The 10,594-nt window shown below is 54.0% G+C and overlaps 2 long non-coding RNA genes across 4 annotated transcripts; one reads left to right on the forward strand and one right to left on the reverse strand.

Annotated features, from left to right (window-relative positions):
• Nucleotides 1-770: 770 nt before the first annotated feature.
• On the reverse strand, nt 771-7,493 carry LOC109491821. 2 transcript variants are annotated; one of them, XR_006586007.1, is made up of 8 exons: nt 7,355-7,493; nt 6,966-7,069; nt 6,192-6,463; nt 5,811-5,922; nt 5,331-5,411; nt 5,035-5,087; nt 2,856-2,993; nt 771-1,136 (listed from the first exon to the last, which is right to left on the reverse strand). It is a non-coding gene; the product is annotated as an uncharacterized LOC109491821 (long non-coding RNA). The 2 variants fall into 2 exon arrangements; XR_002735985.2 differs by lacking the exons at nt 6,192-6,463; nt 7,355-7,493 and having other exon boundaries at nt 6,966-7,065.
• On the forward strand, nt 4,650-10,162 carry LOC111556522. Of its 2 annotated transcripts, XR_002735986.2 has the most exons (4): nt 4,650-5,901; nt 6,198-7,978; nt 8,134-8,427; nt 8,536-10,162. It is a non-coding gene; the product is annotated as an uncharacterized LOC111556522 (long non-coding RNA). The 2 variants fall into 2 exon arrangements; XR_006586008.1 differs by having other exon boundaries at nt 8,134-10,162.
• Nucleotides 10,163-10,594: the final 432 nt, after the last annotated feature.

The following is a 10,594-nucleotide window of genomic DNA, read 5'->3' on the forward strand; positions in this document are numbered from 1 at the left end:
TCCCTGCATCCCTCTGCACTGCTGTGCCCTCTGCTGGCCCCGAGCAGCCCCCTCACCTCATTTTACTTTTAGTTGTGCTTCCATCAGCACTCTCCCTGCTAATTACGTAAGGTCCAGGAAGATGGGGATCTCGATTCTCTCGTTTGCTGCCACAGCCCGAGACATCATGAGAGCGCAAGAGAGCCATTGAAATGAGAAAAGGATGATGCCCTGTGAGTCTAGGAGGCAGGACAGGACCCCTTAGGTCTCTTATTTGGGAAATGGGAACTATGGCTCTACAAAGAGCTCTGACCTGCTCTAGGTCACAGAGGTCAAACTTAGCACTTTTCAGGTCCTTACACTGCTGCTCACCTCCAGGCTAGGGAAGCTGGGCAGAGAGTTTCCCAGAACAACCCTGAGAAGAGCATGGTTTGGGGAAGAGCCTGGAGGGAGGGGTTGAGGGGAGGGAGGACACTGGCCAGCAGGTGCCTGGGTCGGGAGGCAGCACCCTCTTCCCCCAGCCTGCTACACAAGGAAAGCTGACATCCTTCCCTCCCCTTCCCTCGGAAAGACTGACCCTCAGCGCCTGAGATCCCACCCCAACCTCCTTCCCCAGCTGCTTCCCCACTCCTAACTGTCACGGGGAGGGGCAGGGCACCCTGGGACCCCAGCCCCAGCAGAAGCAGCTGGCACAGCATGAAGGCCCTCCCAGGCATGGTGGCTGTGGCCTCAGCCAAGGAGTAAGCCCAGGTACCTCTTGCTTGCAGGGGCGCAGGCTGACTCACCTGCCTACCCGGGCTGCCAAAGTCCACAAGTGAGGCGTGGCCACCCTGGGCGCTGTATCTCAGGTCTGCGTGGCCTTGCTGTCCCGGCTCAGCTTGCAGAAGCCGACCCCTGCTCCCCACTGTGGACTTTTCCTCTTCGTTTCTTAGTCTCAGCGGGTGCCACCTGCTAAGCCCTTCCCTCATGTGGTGGGGTGGTGGTGGGTGACTGGGGTGCCCCGGTGTCGGGGGCACAAGTTGGTCCCACATCTGTGACCCAGATGCCAATCGCTCTGGTGGCTCCAAGATCACCACGGCAGAGAGTTACCTTTTCCTTTAACATCTCAAACAGAATGGCTCAAGGTTCCGTCCCACGTGTGGATCGATGGCTTGGGTCTGAAATGACATTGGGGTGGGGGTGGGGGGGAAGGGCACATGGGAAGATATACTCTGGAAACCTGTCACCATTTGAGATTAGTGACTGTGTGACCCTCCCTTTAGGACTCAGCCTCACTGTCCAGGAGGTCAGTTGTGATGCCTGAGAACAGTATCTGTCACACGACAAAAGGGCCCTGTCCCTCTCCACTGCCCTGGTAGCGCGTGCCCCCTTCCATCCTGCCTCCAGATGCTACATGCTTCCTTCCTTCCTTTTTATAAGTGTTTTTCTTGTGGTTAAAACAGATATCACATAAAATCTGCCATTTCAGCCATTTTAAAGTGTATCATTCAATTTATATTACATTCACAATATTTCAAAACTATTGCCACTCTTTATTTTCAAAACTATTTTTTTTATCATCCCAAAGAGGGGTGCCTGGCTGGCTTGGTTAGTTAAGCGTCCGACTTCAGCCCAGGTCATGATCTCGGGGTTCGCGGGTTCAAGCCCCACGTCACGCTCTGTGCTGACAGCTTGGAGCCTGGAGCCTGCTTTGGATTCTGTGTCTCCCTCTCTCTCTGCTCCTCCCCTGCTCGCACTCTGTCTCTCTCTCTCAAAAATAAATAAAACATTAAAAAAATTATCATCCCAAAGATACATTCTATAACCATCAGGCAGTAAGTCCTCTCTTCCCATGGCCCCTGGAAGCCACTATTCAACTTTCTGTGTCTATAAATTTACCTATTCCAGACACTTAATGTAAATGGAATTTATTCCTAGGTATTTTATTTTTTAGCTGTTTTTGCACATGGGATTGCTTCTCAAATTTCCTTTTCAGGTTGTTCTTGGCAGATGTGTGGAGACACAACTGATTTTCTTGACTGGTGATTTGCGTCTGCAGCTTTGCTGAATCTGTTTATTAGACCCAGCAGCCTTCCTGTGGATCCTTGGGATTTTCTATATACAGAATCATGTCATCTGGGAATAGATATGCTCTTCCTTTCCAATTTGCATGCTTTTTTTTTCTTGTTCTTGTTCTGTTGTTCTGCTAGAACTTCTGGTACAACGTTGAATAGCAGAGGTGATTGTTGAGGATGTTCCATCACATGCATAAAAGATATTGGACTGTAATTTTCTTTTCATGTGATATCCTTACACGGTATACGCATTAGGCATTGCTGGTCTCTAGGAGGAGTTAGGAATGTTTCCTCCTCTTCCATTTTGGAAAATCTTGAGAAGGGTTGGTGTTAATTCTTTCGATGTGTGGTAGAGTCAGCCAAGGAAGACATTGGTCTTGGACTGTATTAGGATTGTCCAGAGAAACAAACAATAGAGTGTGTGTGTGTGTGTGTGTGTGTGTGTGTGTGTGTGTGTGTGAGAGAGAGAGAGAGAGAGAGAGAGAGAGAGAGACAGAGAGACAGAGAGACAGAGAGAGAGAGAGAGACTTATCTTTAAAAATTTGCTTACGGGGCACCTGGGTGGCTCAGTCAGTTAAGTATCCAACTTCAGCTCAGGTCATGATCTCACAGTCCATGAGTTCGAGCCCCACGTCGGGCTCTGTGCTGAGAGCTCTGGGCTGACAGCTTGGAGCTTGGAGCCTGCTTCGGATTCTGTGCCTCCCTCTCTCTCTGCACCCCGCCCCCCACTCATGCTCTGTCTCTCTCTTAAAAATGAATGTTAAAATTTTTTTTAAATATGCTTATATTAAAAAAATAAAATAAAATAAAAAATTTGCTTACGTGACTATGGAGGCTGGCAAGTCCAAAAGCTGCAAGTTAGATCCTCAGGCTGGAGGCCCAGAGAAGTCTAAAGGCAGTCTCTAGGCAGAATTCCCTCTTCTTTTGGGGAGGTCCGTGTTTTTCTATTAAGGCCTTCAACTGAAGAGATGACATCGACTCACAATAGTAAGGGTATGAAATGAATATAGGAAACTCTCATTTCAAATATAGTCAGGGGCACTTGGGCGGCTCAGCTGGTTAAGTATCCCCCTCTTGATTTCAGCTCAGGTCGTGATCTCACAGTTCCTGAGTTTGATCACTGCATCAGGCTCTGTGCTGACAGCTCAGAGCCAGGAGTCTACTTCGGATTCTGTGTCTCCCCCTCTCTCTGCCCCTTCTCAGCTCACGCTCTGTCTCTCTCTCTCAAAAATAAACGTTTATTTATTATTGAGAGACAGAGCATGAGCATGGGAGGGGCAGAGAGACAGGGAGACACAGAATCCGAAGCAGGCTCCAGGCTCCAAGCTGTCAACACAGAGCCCAATGCAGGGCTTGAAACTCACCAACTGTGAGATCATGACCTGAGCTGAAGTTGGACGCTCAACCGACTGAGCCACCCAGGCACCCCCTAAACATTAAAAACATTTTTTAAATAAAATAAAAATTTCTGAGACTTGTTTTGTGGCCTAACATATGATCTTATCCTGGAGAATGTTCTGTGTACATTTGAGAAGAATATGTTTTCTACTATTGTTGGGTACAGAGTTCTATATATCTTAGGTCTAGCTATTTTACAGTTTTGGTCTCCTATTTCCTTATTGATTTCTGTCTAGTGTTCTATCCATTAAAGGGGCACTGAAGGCTCCGGCTATTAACAGAACTATTACTCCCTTCAATTCAACTTTTACACACACACTCACCCTGGGATGACAGTGGTCTTAGCAGGCCTCTCTTCCTCTCTTTCCCTGAGCACACAGAGCTGATAAAAGAAGTGTCACTACGCCTGTATTGTTTTCCAAAGTTCCCAGGGGCATAAAATGATCTAGACTAACACATTCAAATTCGGACTCCTTTGGAATGGACAGTTCAGGAAAACAGTGTTTGATGTTTGTTCTGATCCCACCTCTGGGCCCTCCTTTACAGCACTTGGGGCCCATGGCAGCTGGGACCCTGGGGCTGGGTGATTTTCAGTATTCGTAAGCATCTCCACGGAACAATACAGCATTTGGAATATATGTGTTTGTGAAGCCAGGTTGTGTGGGTTATGGGAGGGGGTATGAGGATAGGAGAGCTAGGTGTCGCCACAAAACAAGATTACCTCCTTATTGATGTTCCAGGGGGATAAGGACCCATCCCATGACTTCTAGGTCGCTACCTTGACCCCACTGCACTGTGGCCAAGGATTGGCTGGGAGGGTAGAGCAATTACAATTGCTCAGAACAAAAATCTCTGCATCATCCCAGGTAACCCCCTTCCCTTTATATTCCACGATCATTGGCTCCACCCTCAAAATACATCCCAGACTGAAACACTTCTCACCTTTCTGGTCCTACCACTGGCGCCCAAGCCCTGGTCCTCCTCTGTTCCCACCCCTGCCCCAGCCTTCTTCCTGACCCTTGAACGTGACCTCAGAGCCTTCACACTGCCATTTCTGTGCCTGGATAGTCTTCCAGATCTGCACAGAGACGGTTCCATCTATGATTCTGTTCAAACCTCTCCTCCTCACAGACACCTTCCCTCTGCATCCCTCTGCACTGCTGTGCCCTCCGCTGGCCTCTAGCAGCCCCTCACTTCATTTTACTTCTAGTTGTGCTTCGATCAGCACTCTCCCTGCTAATTATGTGAGGTCCAGGAAGATGGGGGCCCGGTTTCTCTGGTTCATTGCCGTAGCCAGTCGGTCGCCATAGCGGTCCAGGAGCATCAGGACCACTCCACTGGTCCAGCCAAAGCCCTCTGGAGAGAGGAATGGCTAGTAGGGCAGGATCTCTGGGGAAGGCCCTCAAGCCCTATTTTAGGGGGTGTGAGATCTCCACCCAGGGGCTCTAGAACTGCCTAACCCCAGGAGGACAAAGGAGCTCCAGGCAGGCTCCTCCCTGTGGACCCGCATCCACAGGAGGAAACAGGCCCAGACAGCGGAGGTCATGGCCAGTTGTGGGGAGAGCAGAGCCCTGTAGTTCCTATGGGATGTGGGCCCACTCACCTGAACTTCATACTCCCTCCACCACCTGGCTGACCACCGTTGCTGATGTCATACTGGGAACAAAAGGACAGGCTCTAAGGTCAGGCACTACCCACCCCACCCCCGCGCCCCCTCACCTCAGCCCTCTAGGGAAAGCCAGAAACGGGAGCCCCTTTGGGAGAAGCTGCCCTGGCCTGCAGTGCCCAAGAATGGCCACTAGGTGTCACCACTGTCCCCGGGCTTTGCAAAGCCTGGCAATTCCCCCATCTCCCCATGGGGAGGAGGCCCAGGAGGGTCAGGGCTCAGGAGCAGCTCACCTTCTCATACATGGCTGACTTTCTGGAGTAGACCTCAAAGTTGGTTCGGATCCAATTCTGAGCCAGCTGGAAAGCCACTGCCTGGGACCGAGGTGAAGGACACTTGGCCAGACCTAGACCCCACCCTGCTCCAGGCAGGACCCTGAGCCACCTGAGTCCCCAACCCAGAGGGAGCATAGGCCTGAACCTTACTCTCCTCAAGGAGGGAAAGAGGCCCGAGCCTCAAGACCTCCATCTTGAAACCACGTGAAAAGCCAACGTGCTCTTTCCCTAGGGCCTGGGTTTGGAGAGAGAAAGGAGGGCTGGTTCCCTGGACAGGTGGGGGCAGACACAAATGTCTGCTGAGGGGGAAGCCATGAGAACAGAAGAGCCAGAGAAAGCCCTCACATCCTCTGTTCACGCCTCCCCAGTACCAGGGGGCTGACCCTCTAGATGCAAGGGGGGCAGGCCCTGGGATGTGCCCCACTGCTGCCTCCCTACCTCTGATGACCAGGTCCTGCAAGGGGGCCCAGGCATTGGGGAAGTCCCACTGCTGGCCTGTCTTCTGGAGAGAGGTCGGGATCCCGTACTGGTAGGTCAAGATCTGGCTGTCCTAGAAGGTTCCAGACATTTCTCGGACTGTGGGTGGGGACTGGATGAGGAGCCAAGGGGCCGGGCCCTCCTAAGGCCAGATGGTCCCCTTCCTGGACTTTCTCTTTTTGGTTCACTGCCGCCCCCTGGTGGCTCCGGTGGGACCTGCAGGCTCAGGCACAGGGGTGGAGCAGGAGGGAGTGGAGGTCACTAGCTCAGAGTTAGGGAGACAGCAGGTGGTTCTGCCCCCAGTATACCAGCCCGCCCTGCTGCCCCTGCCCCCCCCCCCACCTCCAGATATTTCAGAGCCTTGCCCACGACTCCTGGGACAGAAAAGCAGCTGTCTCAAAAAGAAGTGTGGCTGAATGGATAAAAGTCCAAAGTCTTTCCATGTTCAAGCTCATAGTCAAACCAGGTATCTTTTTCCTCATCTCATAGGATGGCTTTCAAAACAGCCCAGTGCTATTTCTGCAAATTTCAGTAATTCATAGCTTTGGAGGCATATTCTTGGGTGGAACTAGTTTAGATAGAAGGTGCATACCCTTGTATTCTACTGCAGTTTTCTAGAAAGAAATTGATGGGGGGGGAGGCGATAGAAGGGGAAAGTTTACTTCTAACTCCTCATCGCCTCCCTGAAGCCCTTACCAGCCTCCTCCCAGGTAAACTCACGCAGACCTGCTTCTTATACCTCTAATTGCTCACTCCCCAGCTGGGCTCTACCTTCCCTGAGCTAATCAGCTAGGCCTCGGCTCAGGAATATTTGCCACTGCTGATTGTGGCCTGTGGTCAGCACTGTCTGTTATGTACTTTCTCTCCTTTGTCTGAGGCTCAGAGAGGGCAGAGGTTTGCCCGAGGCTGCACAGCATCTGTCCTCCCAGCCGGCCCCCGGGGCCCTGGCACCTGCTGGCACAGAGTGGTGCTCCAGGACCCTTCCCCACCCAGCCCCACAGGAGCAAACCCAGCTCTGTTCCACGACGCCCCTCAAAATAACTGACAGCCCACCGCTCTCCCACTGAAACCACACTCACTGGGACAGAACCAGGAGGCCATGAACGGAGAAAGTACCTGAAGGAGGCAGCCATCTCTACTCTGGTCCTACAGTTGCTCTCCCGAGGCCACGTTCATGTACGCCTGTCTCATTGGGACAGCAGTTTGGGGTTTCCTTTCTCCTTACAAAGAACACTGCCAGTTACTTCACCAGCAAAAAGGGGTTCGTTTAGGAATAGCCGAGAACGGCCATCTGGGCTGAGTAAAGCACAGGAAAACCGTGGGCAAGTCAGCAGAACGCAGAACAGGAACGCTGCCTTGTGGAGGAAGGGGGGCGTTGGGAAGGCTGCTGCGAACAACGAGCCCTTTGCGGTAAACTGGGGCGTTCTGAGTACGGTGGCTTTTCATTGGCTGAGTTGTGACAGCCTCTCATTGGCTGGGCTGTTGCTGGGGAGGAAGAAACCTACCCCTTCAGCTGGGAGAGGAAGGCAGCATCCACTTGCTAGTTGGGATCTGCACTTGACAAAGAGTCAGGGCAGGAGGGCTTCACCTGCCAGCCTCCCGGAGGTTGTGAATGAGGTTTCCTTTCATTCATTTTCACACTCCACGCCTGGGCCAGAGGATGCGGGCCCTGAGTCTCTGGGCCTGGCTTGGTGGTGGCCCCAGAGACGAGGCCAGGGGGGTGGAGGACGTGGTCCCCCTGGCCGGTCCTGATAACGGCCATTGTTTGGTGAGCACCTGCCAGGGCCGGGCTGGGTTAGCCAGGACTCCAGAGGCCGCCACGTGGGGCCGAGCAGACCAGGCTCCCGCAGCTCAGGCCTTGACCTCAGCCGTACCCGGCTGACCAGCAGCAGAGCCAGAACTCGTGCTCTGGCTCCCTGGCTCCAAAGCCGCAGCTGCCAGGCGCCCCCCCCCCCCCCCCGGCTGGCCTCTTCCGGACTCCACACCGTGGGGGTCCTGGGCTCCCTGTGCCCTCTCTCCTGACTGCAGGTGAAGCCAGAGGTCCTCAGCCACCCAGAGCAGTTCTCTCTGCTCTACTCAGAACACCCCTTCGTTGTGCCTGGTGGGCGCTTTGTCGAATTCTACTACTGGTGAGCGGCCGGGGCTTTAGGGCGGGAGTGGGGGAGCCCGGGGCCGGCGGGCTGTCCTGAGCAGGGTAGGGCACCCTGACTGGCCTGGGTGTGCAGGGCAGGGGGTGGCGGGGTGGGGGCGGGAGGGTGGGTGCCTGAACTGCCCCTTTCCCCAGGGACTCCTACTGGGTGATGGAGGGGCTGCTCCTCTCTGAGATGCCCGAGACCGTGAAGGGCATGCTGCAGAACTTCCTGGACCTGGTGCGACTATAAGAGGGGATGGGCTTGGCGCTGGATTGGCCTTGGCCTTGGCCGCTGGGCAGATGCCCCTCAGCAGGTCTCCTTCTCGGCAGCTATGGACATGTCCCCAACGGGGCCCGCGTGTACTCCCTGCAGCGGAGCCAGTCCCCCCTGCTGACTCTCATGATGCACTCCTACGTGGCTCACACCAACGATACCTCCTTCCTGAGGTGGGCACCCCGGCCCCCTGCTGTCCTGTAGGCCCTCGTCCCTGAGACCTCCCTGGGCGGGACTGAGGGGGCGTGCCTGGGCTAAGGCGGTACCTGGCTCCGCCCCAGGGACAACATCGAGACCCTAGCTTTGGAATTGGACTTCTGGACTGAGCACAGGAATGTCTCTGTGAGCTCGGGGGGGAAGAGCTTCATCGTGAGTCACTATTCTGTCCCTTATGGGGGACCCAGGTAAAGAGCTGCCCTGTCAGCCTCTCAGTCTCTCATTGTTCACTCTGGTTTGAGGGCCAGTGACTTAGCCCCACGTCTCGGATGGTGATGCTGAGGGGGTGGGTGCCTGTGTTGTCAGAAAAGCAGTGCCAATGGGAGCCAGGGGAGCAGCGTGGCCCCCCCACTGGCGCAGTTCTCTCCCAGCGTCTTCCTACCTGGCCAGGCTGCGTAGCGACCACATGAAGGCTGCAGAGGAAACTTGCCCCAAGGTACTGGCCATGCAGTGGCTGCGTCCTGCTCTGCTGGGCCGTCCCTGGGGAAGAAGAGGCCCCAGAGGACAGAGACAGCAGACAGGGCACCACCAGGATCGCGGGCAGTGGCACGAAGAGAGGACCGCTGTGGGTGAGCTCTGTCCAGGCCAGAGGAGAAGGAGAGCTGGCAGAGTGAGGATATGGAGGACAGGACGACAGACCAGGAAGACCACGGTGGGGGCTTTTCTCCTCTGTAGCATGGCCACCAGCCTGCATTGTAGGGTCCCCCTGCCCTCCTCCCAAGGCAAGACCGACCTGCTCCCCAAGGCCGGGAGCAAGACAAGGAGCCTCTCGGCCCCTCCCTCTGCACTCCTGCTCAAACCACAGCCATCTGAGGACCAAAAACACCTCTCTCTCTTTCTTTTTAACCCCGAGTTGCCTGAAAGATGTGCGTGGTCGGGCTGGGCCTGTGTCACGAGGGCTGCCTGCATACACGGGAGGGCGGGGGACGACTCCTGGGCACTGGCTCTCAGACACTGCACGTTTCTCTATTTCTGCACATGGCAGCAATTTTTGCAGAAAGGGTGAAAAGGGCGCATCTGGGCCCAGGCACCAGCCTGCTGCAGCTGCCTGTGGCTGCCTCTGCCCGCCTCTGCCCACCCAGGGCAACCTCTTGTTCTCACCTCAACCACTGTGACTTCCTCTCCCCGTGGGAACAGGGTCAGGGGCTCCCGCCGCACCCAGACTCCTGGGCATCTCCCTGCCCGGCCAGGAGTCTCACAACCACAGCTCAGTGTCAACAAAATTCAGTGCTCCCAACTCATGGCCCTGTAAGCAATGTGATTAGCAGTGTTTGTAAGTGTCCACGAGAGATGCTTTAAGTCAGAACCGGGTCCCAGGAGACCCTGACTGAAGACCTGACTATGCCATTACAGGCCCTGTGCCCTGGGCCACTCACTCTATCATCCTAGGCCATTGCTACATAAATTGAAGGCTTTGTTCTCCATTAGGGGTTACAAACTCCAATTCTAGTAACACAAATGTGCAGAAATATGTGGGGGCAAGGGAACAAACAGTACAAGAGCATCTTCTTGGGGAGTTAGGAGAACTGGGGTGAGAAAATGCACTTTACTCTATAAAGAAGCTCCCCGCCTCAGAAGGTGGTTGACACAAGGGAATGTGGGCTCCTTATTTGCTAGATATTCTGATTAAAAATTTTTTTTGATGTTTTTATTTATTTTTGAAGGGGAGAGAGAGAGAGACAGAGCATGAGCGGGGGAGGAGCAGAGAGAGAGGGAGACACAAAATCCAAAGCAGGCTACAGGCTCCGAGCTGTCAGCACAGAGCCCGATGCGGGGCTTGAACTCACGAACTGTGAGATCATGACCTGAGCTGAAGCCGGACGCTCAACCGGCTGAGCCACCCAGGCGCCCCTAGAACTTCTGATTTTTTGAAGTAGGGTGGGACCCGATATTTTGATGCAATATATCCCAATTTTTAAATGTCTCAATGTCCCAAATTCTGACTGGGGATGGTTCCTTGTGGGTGTGAGGAATGGTAAGGAGGAGATTTGACCCGACTATGGCACCCCATTCTCCCCGAAGGATTCAGGGCCCTTTGGTCCAGTTAAACCTCAGCCTGCATTGTTGACTCTTGACCGTCAGTGCCCCTTTATATTGAGATACTCTGTATGTATTGAGATCCTT

This window comes from Felis catus, chromosome D1 (genome assembly GCF_018350175.1).
Source record: "Felis catus isolate Fca126 chromosome D1, F.catus_Fca126_mat1.0, whole genome shotgun sequence".
Classification (NCBI taxonomy): domain Eukaryota; kingdom Metazoa; phylum Chordata; class Mammalia; order Carnivora; family Felidae; genus Felis; species Felis catus.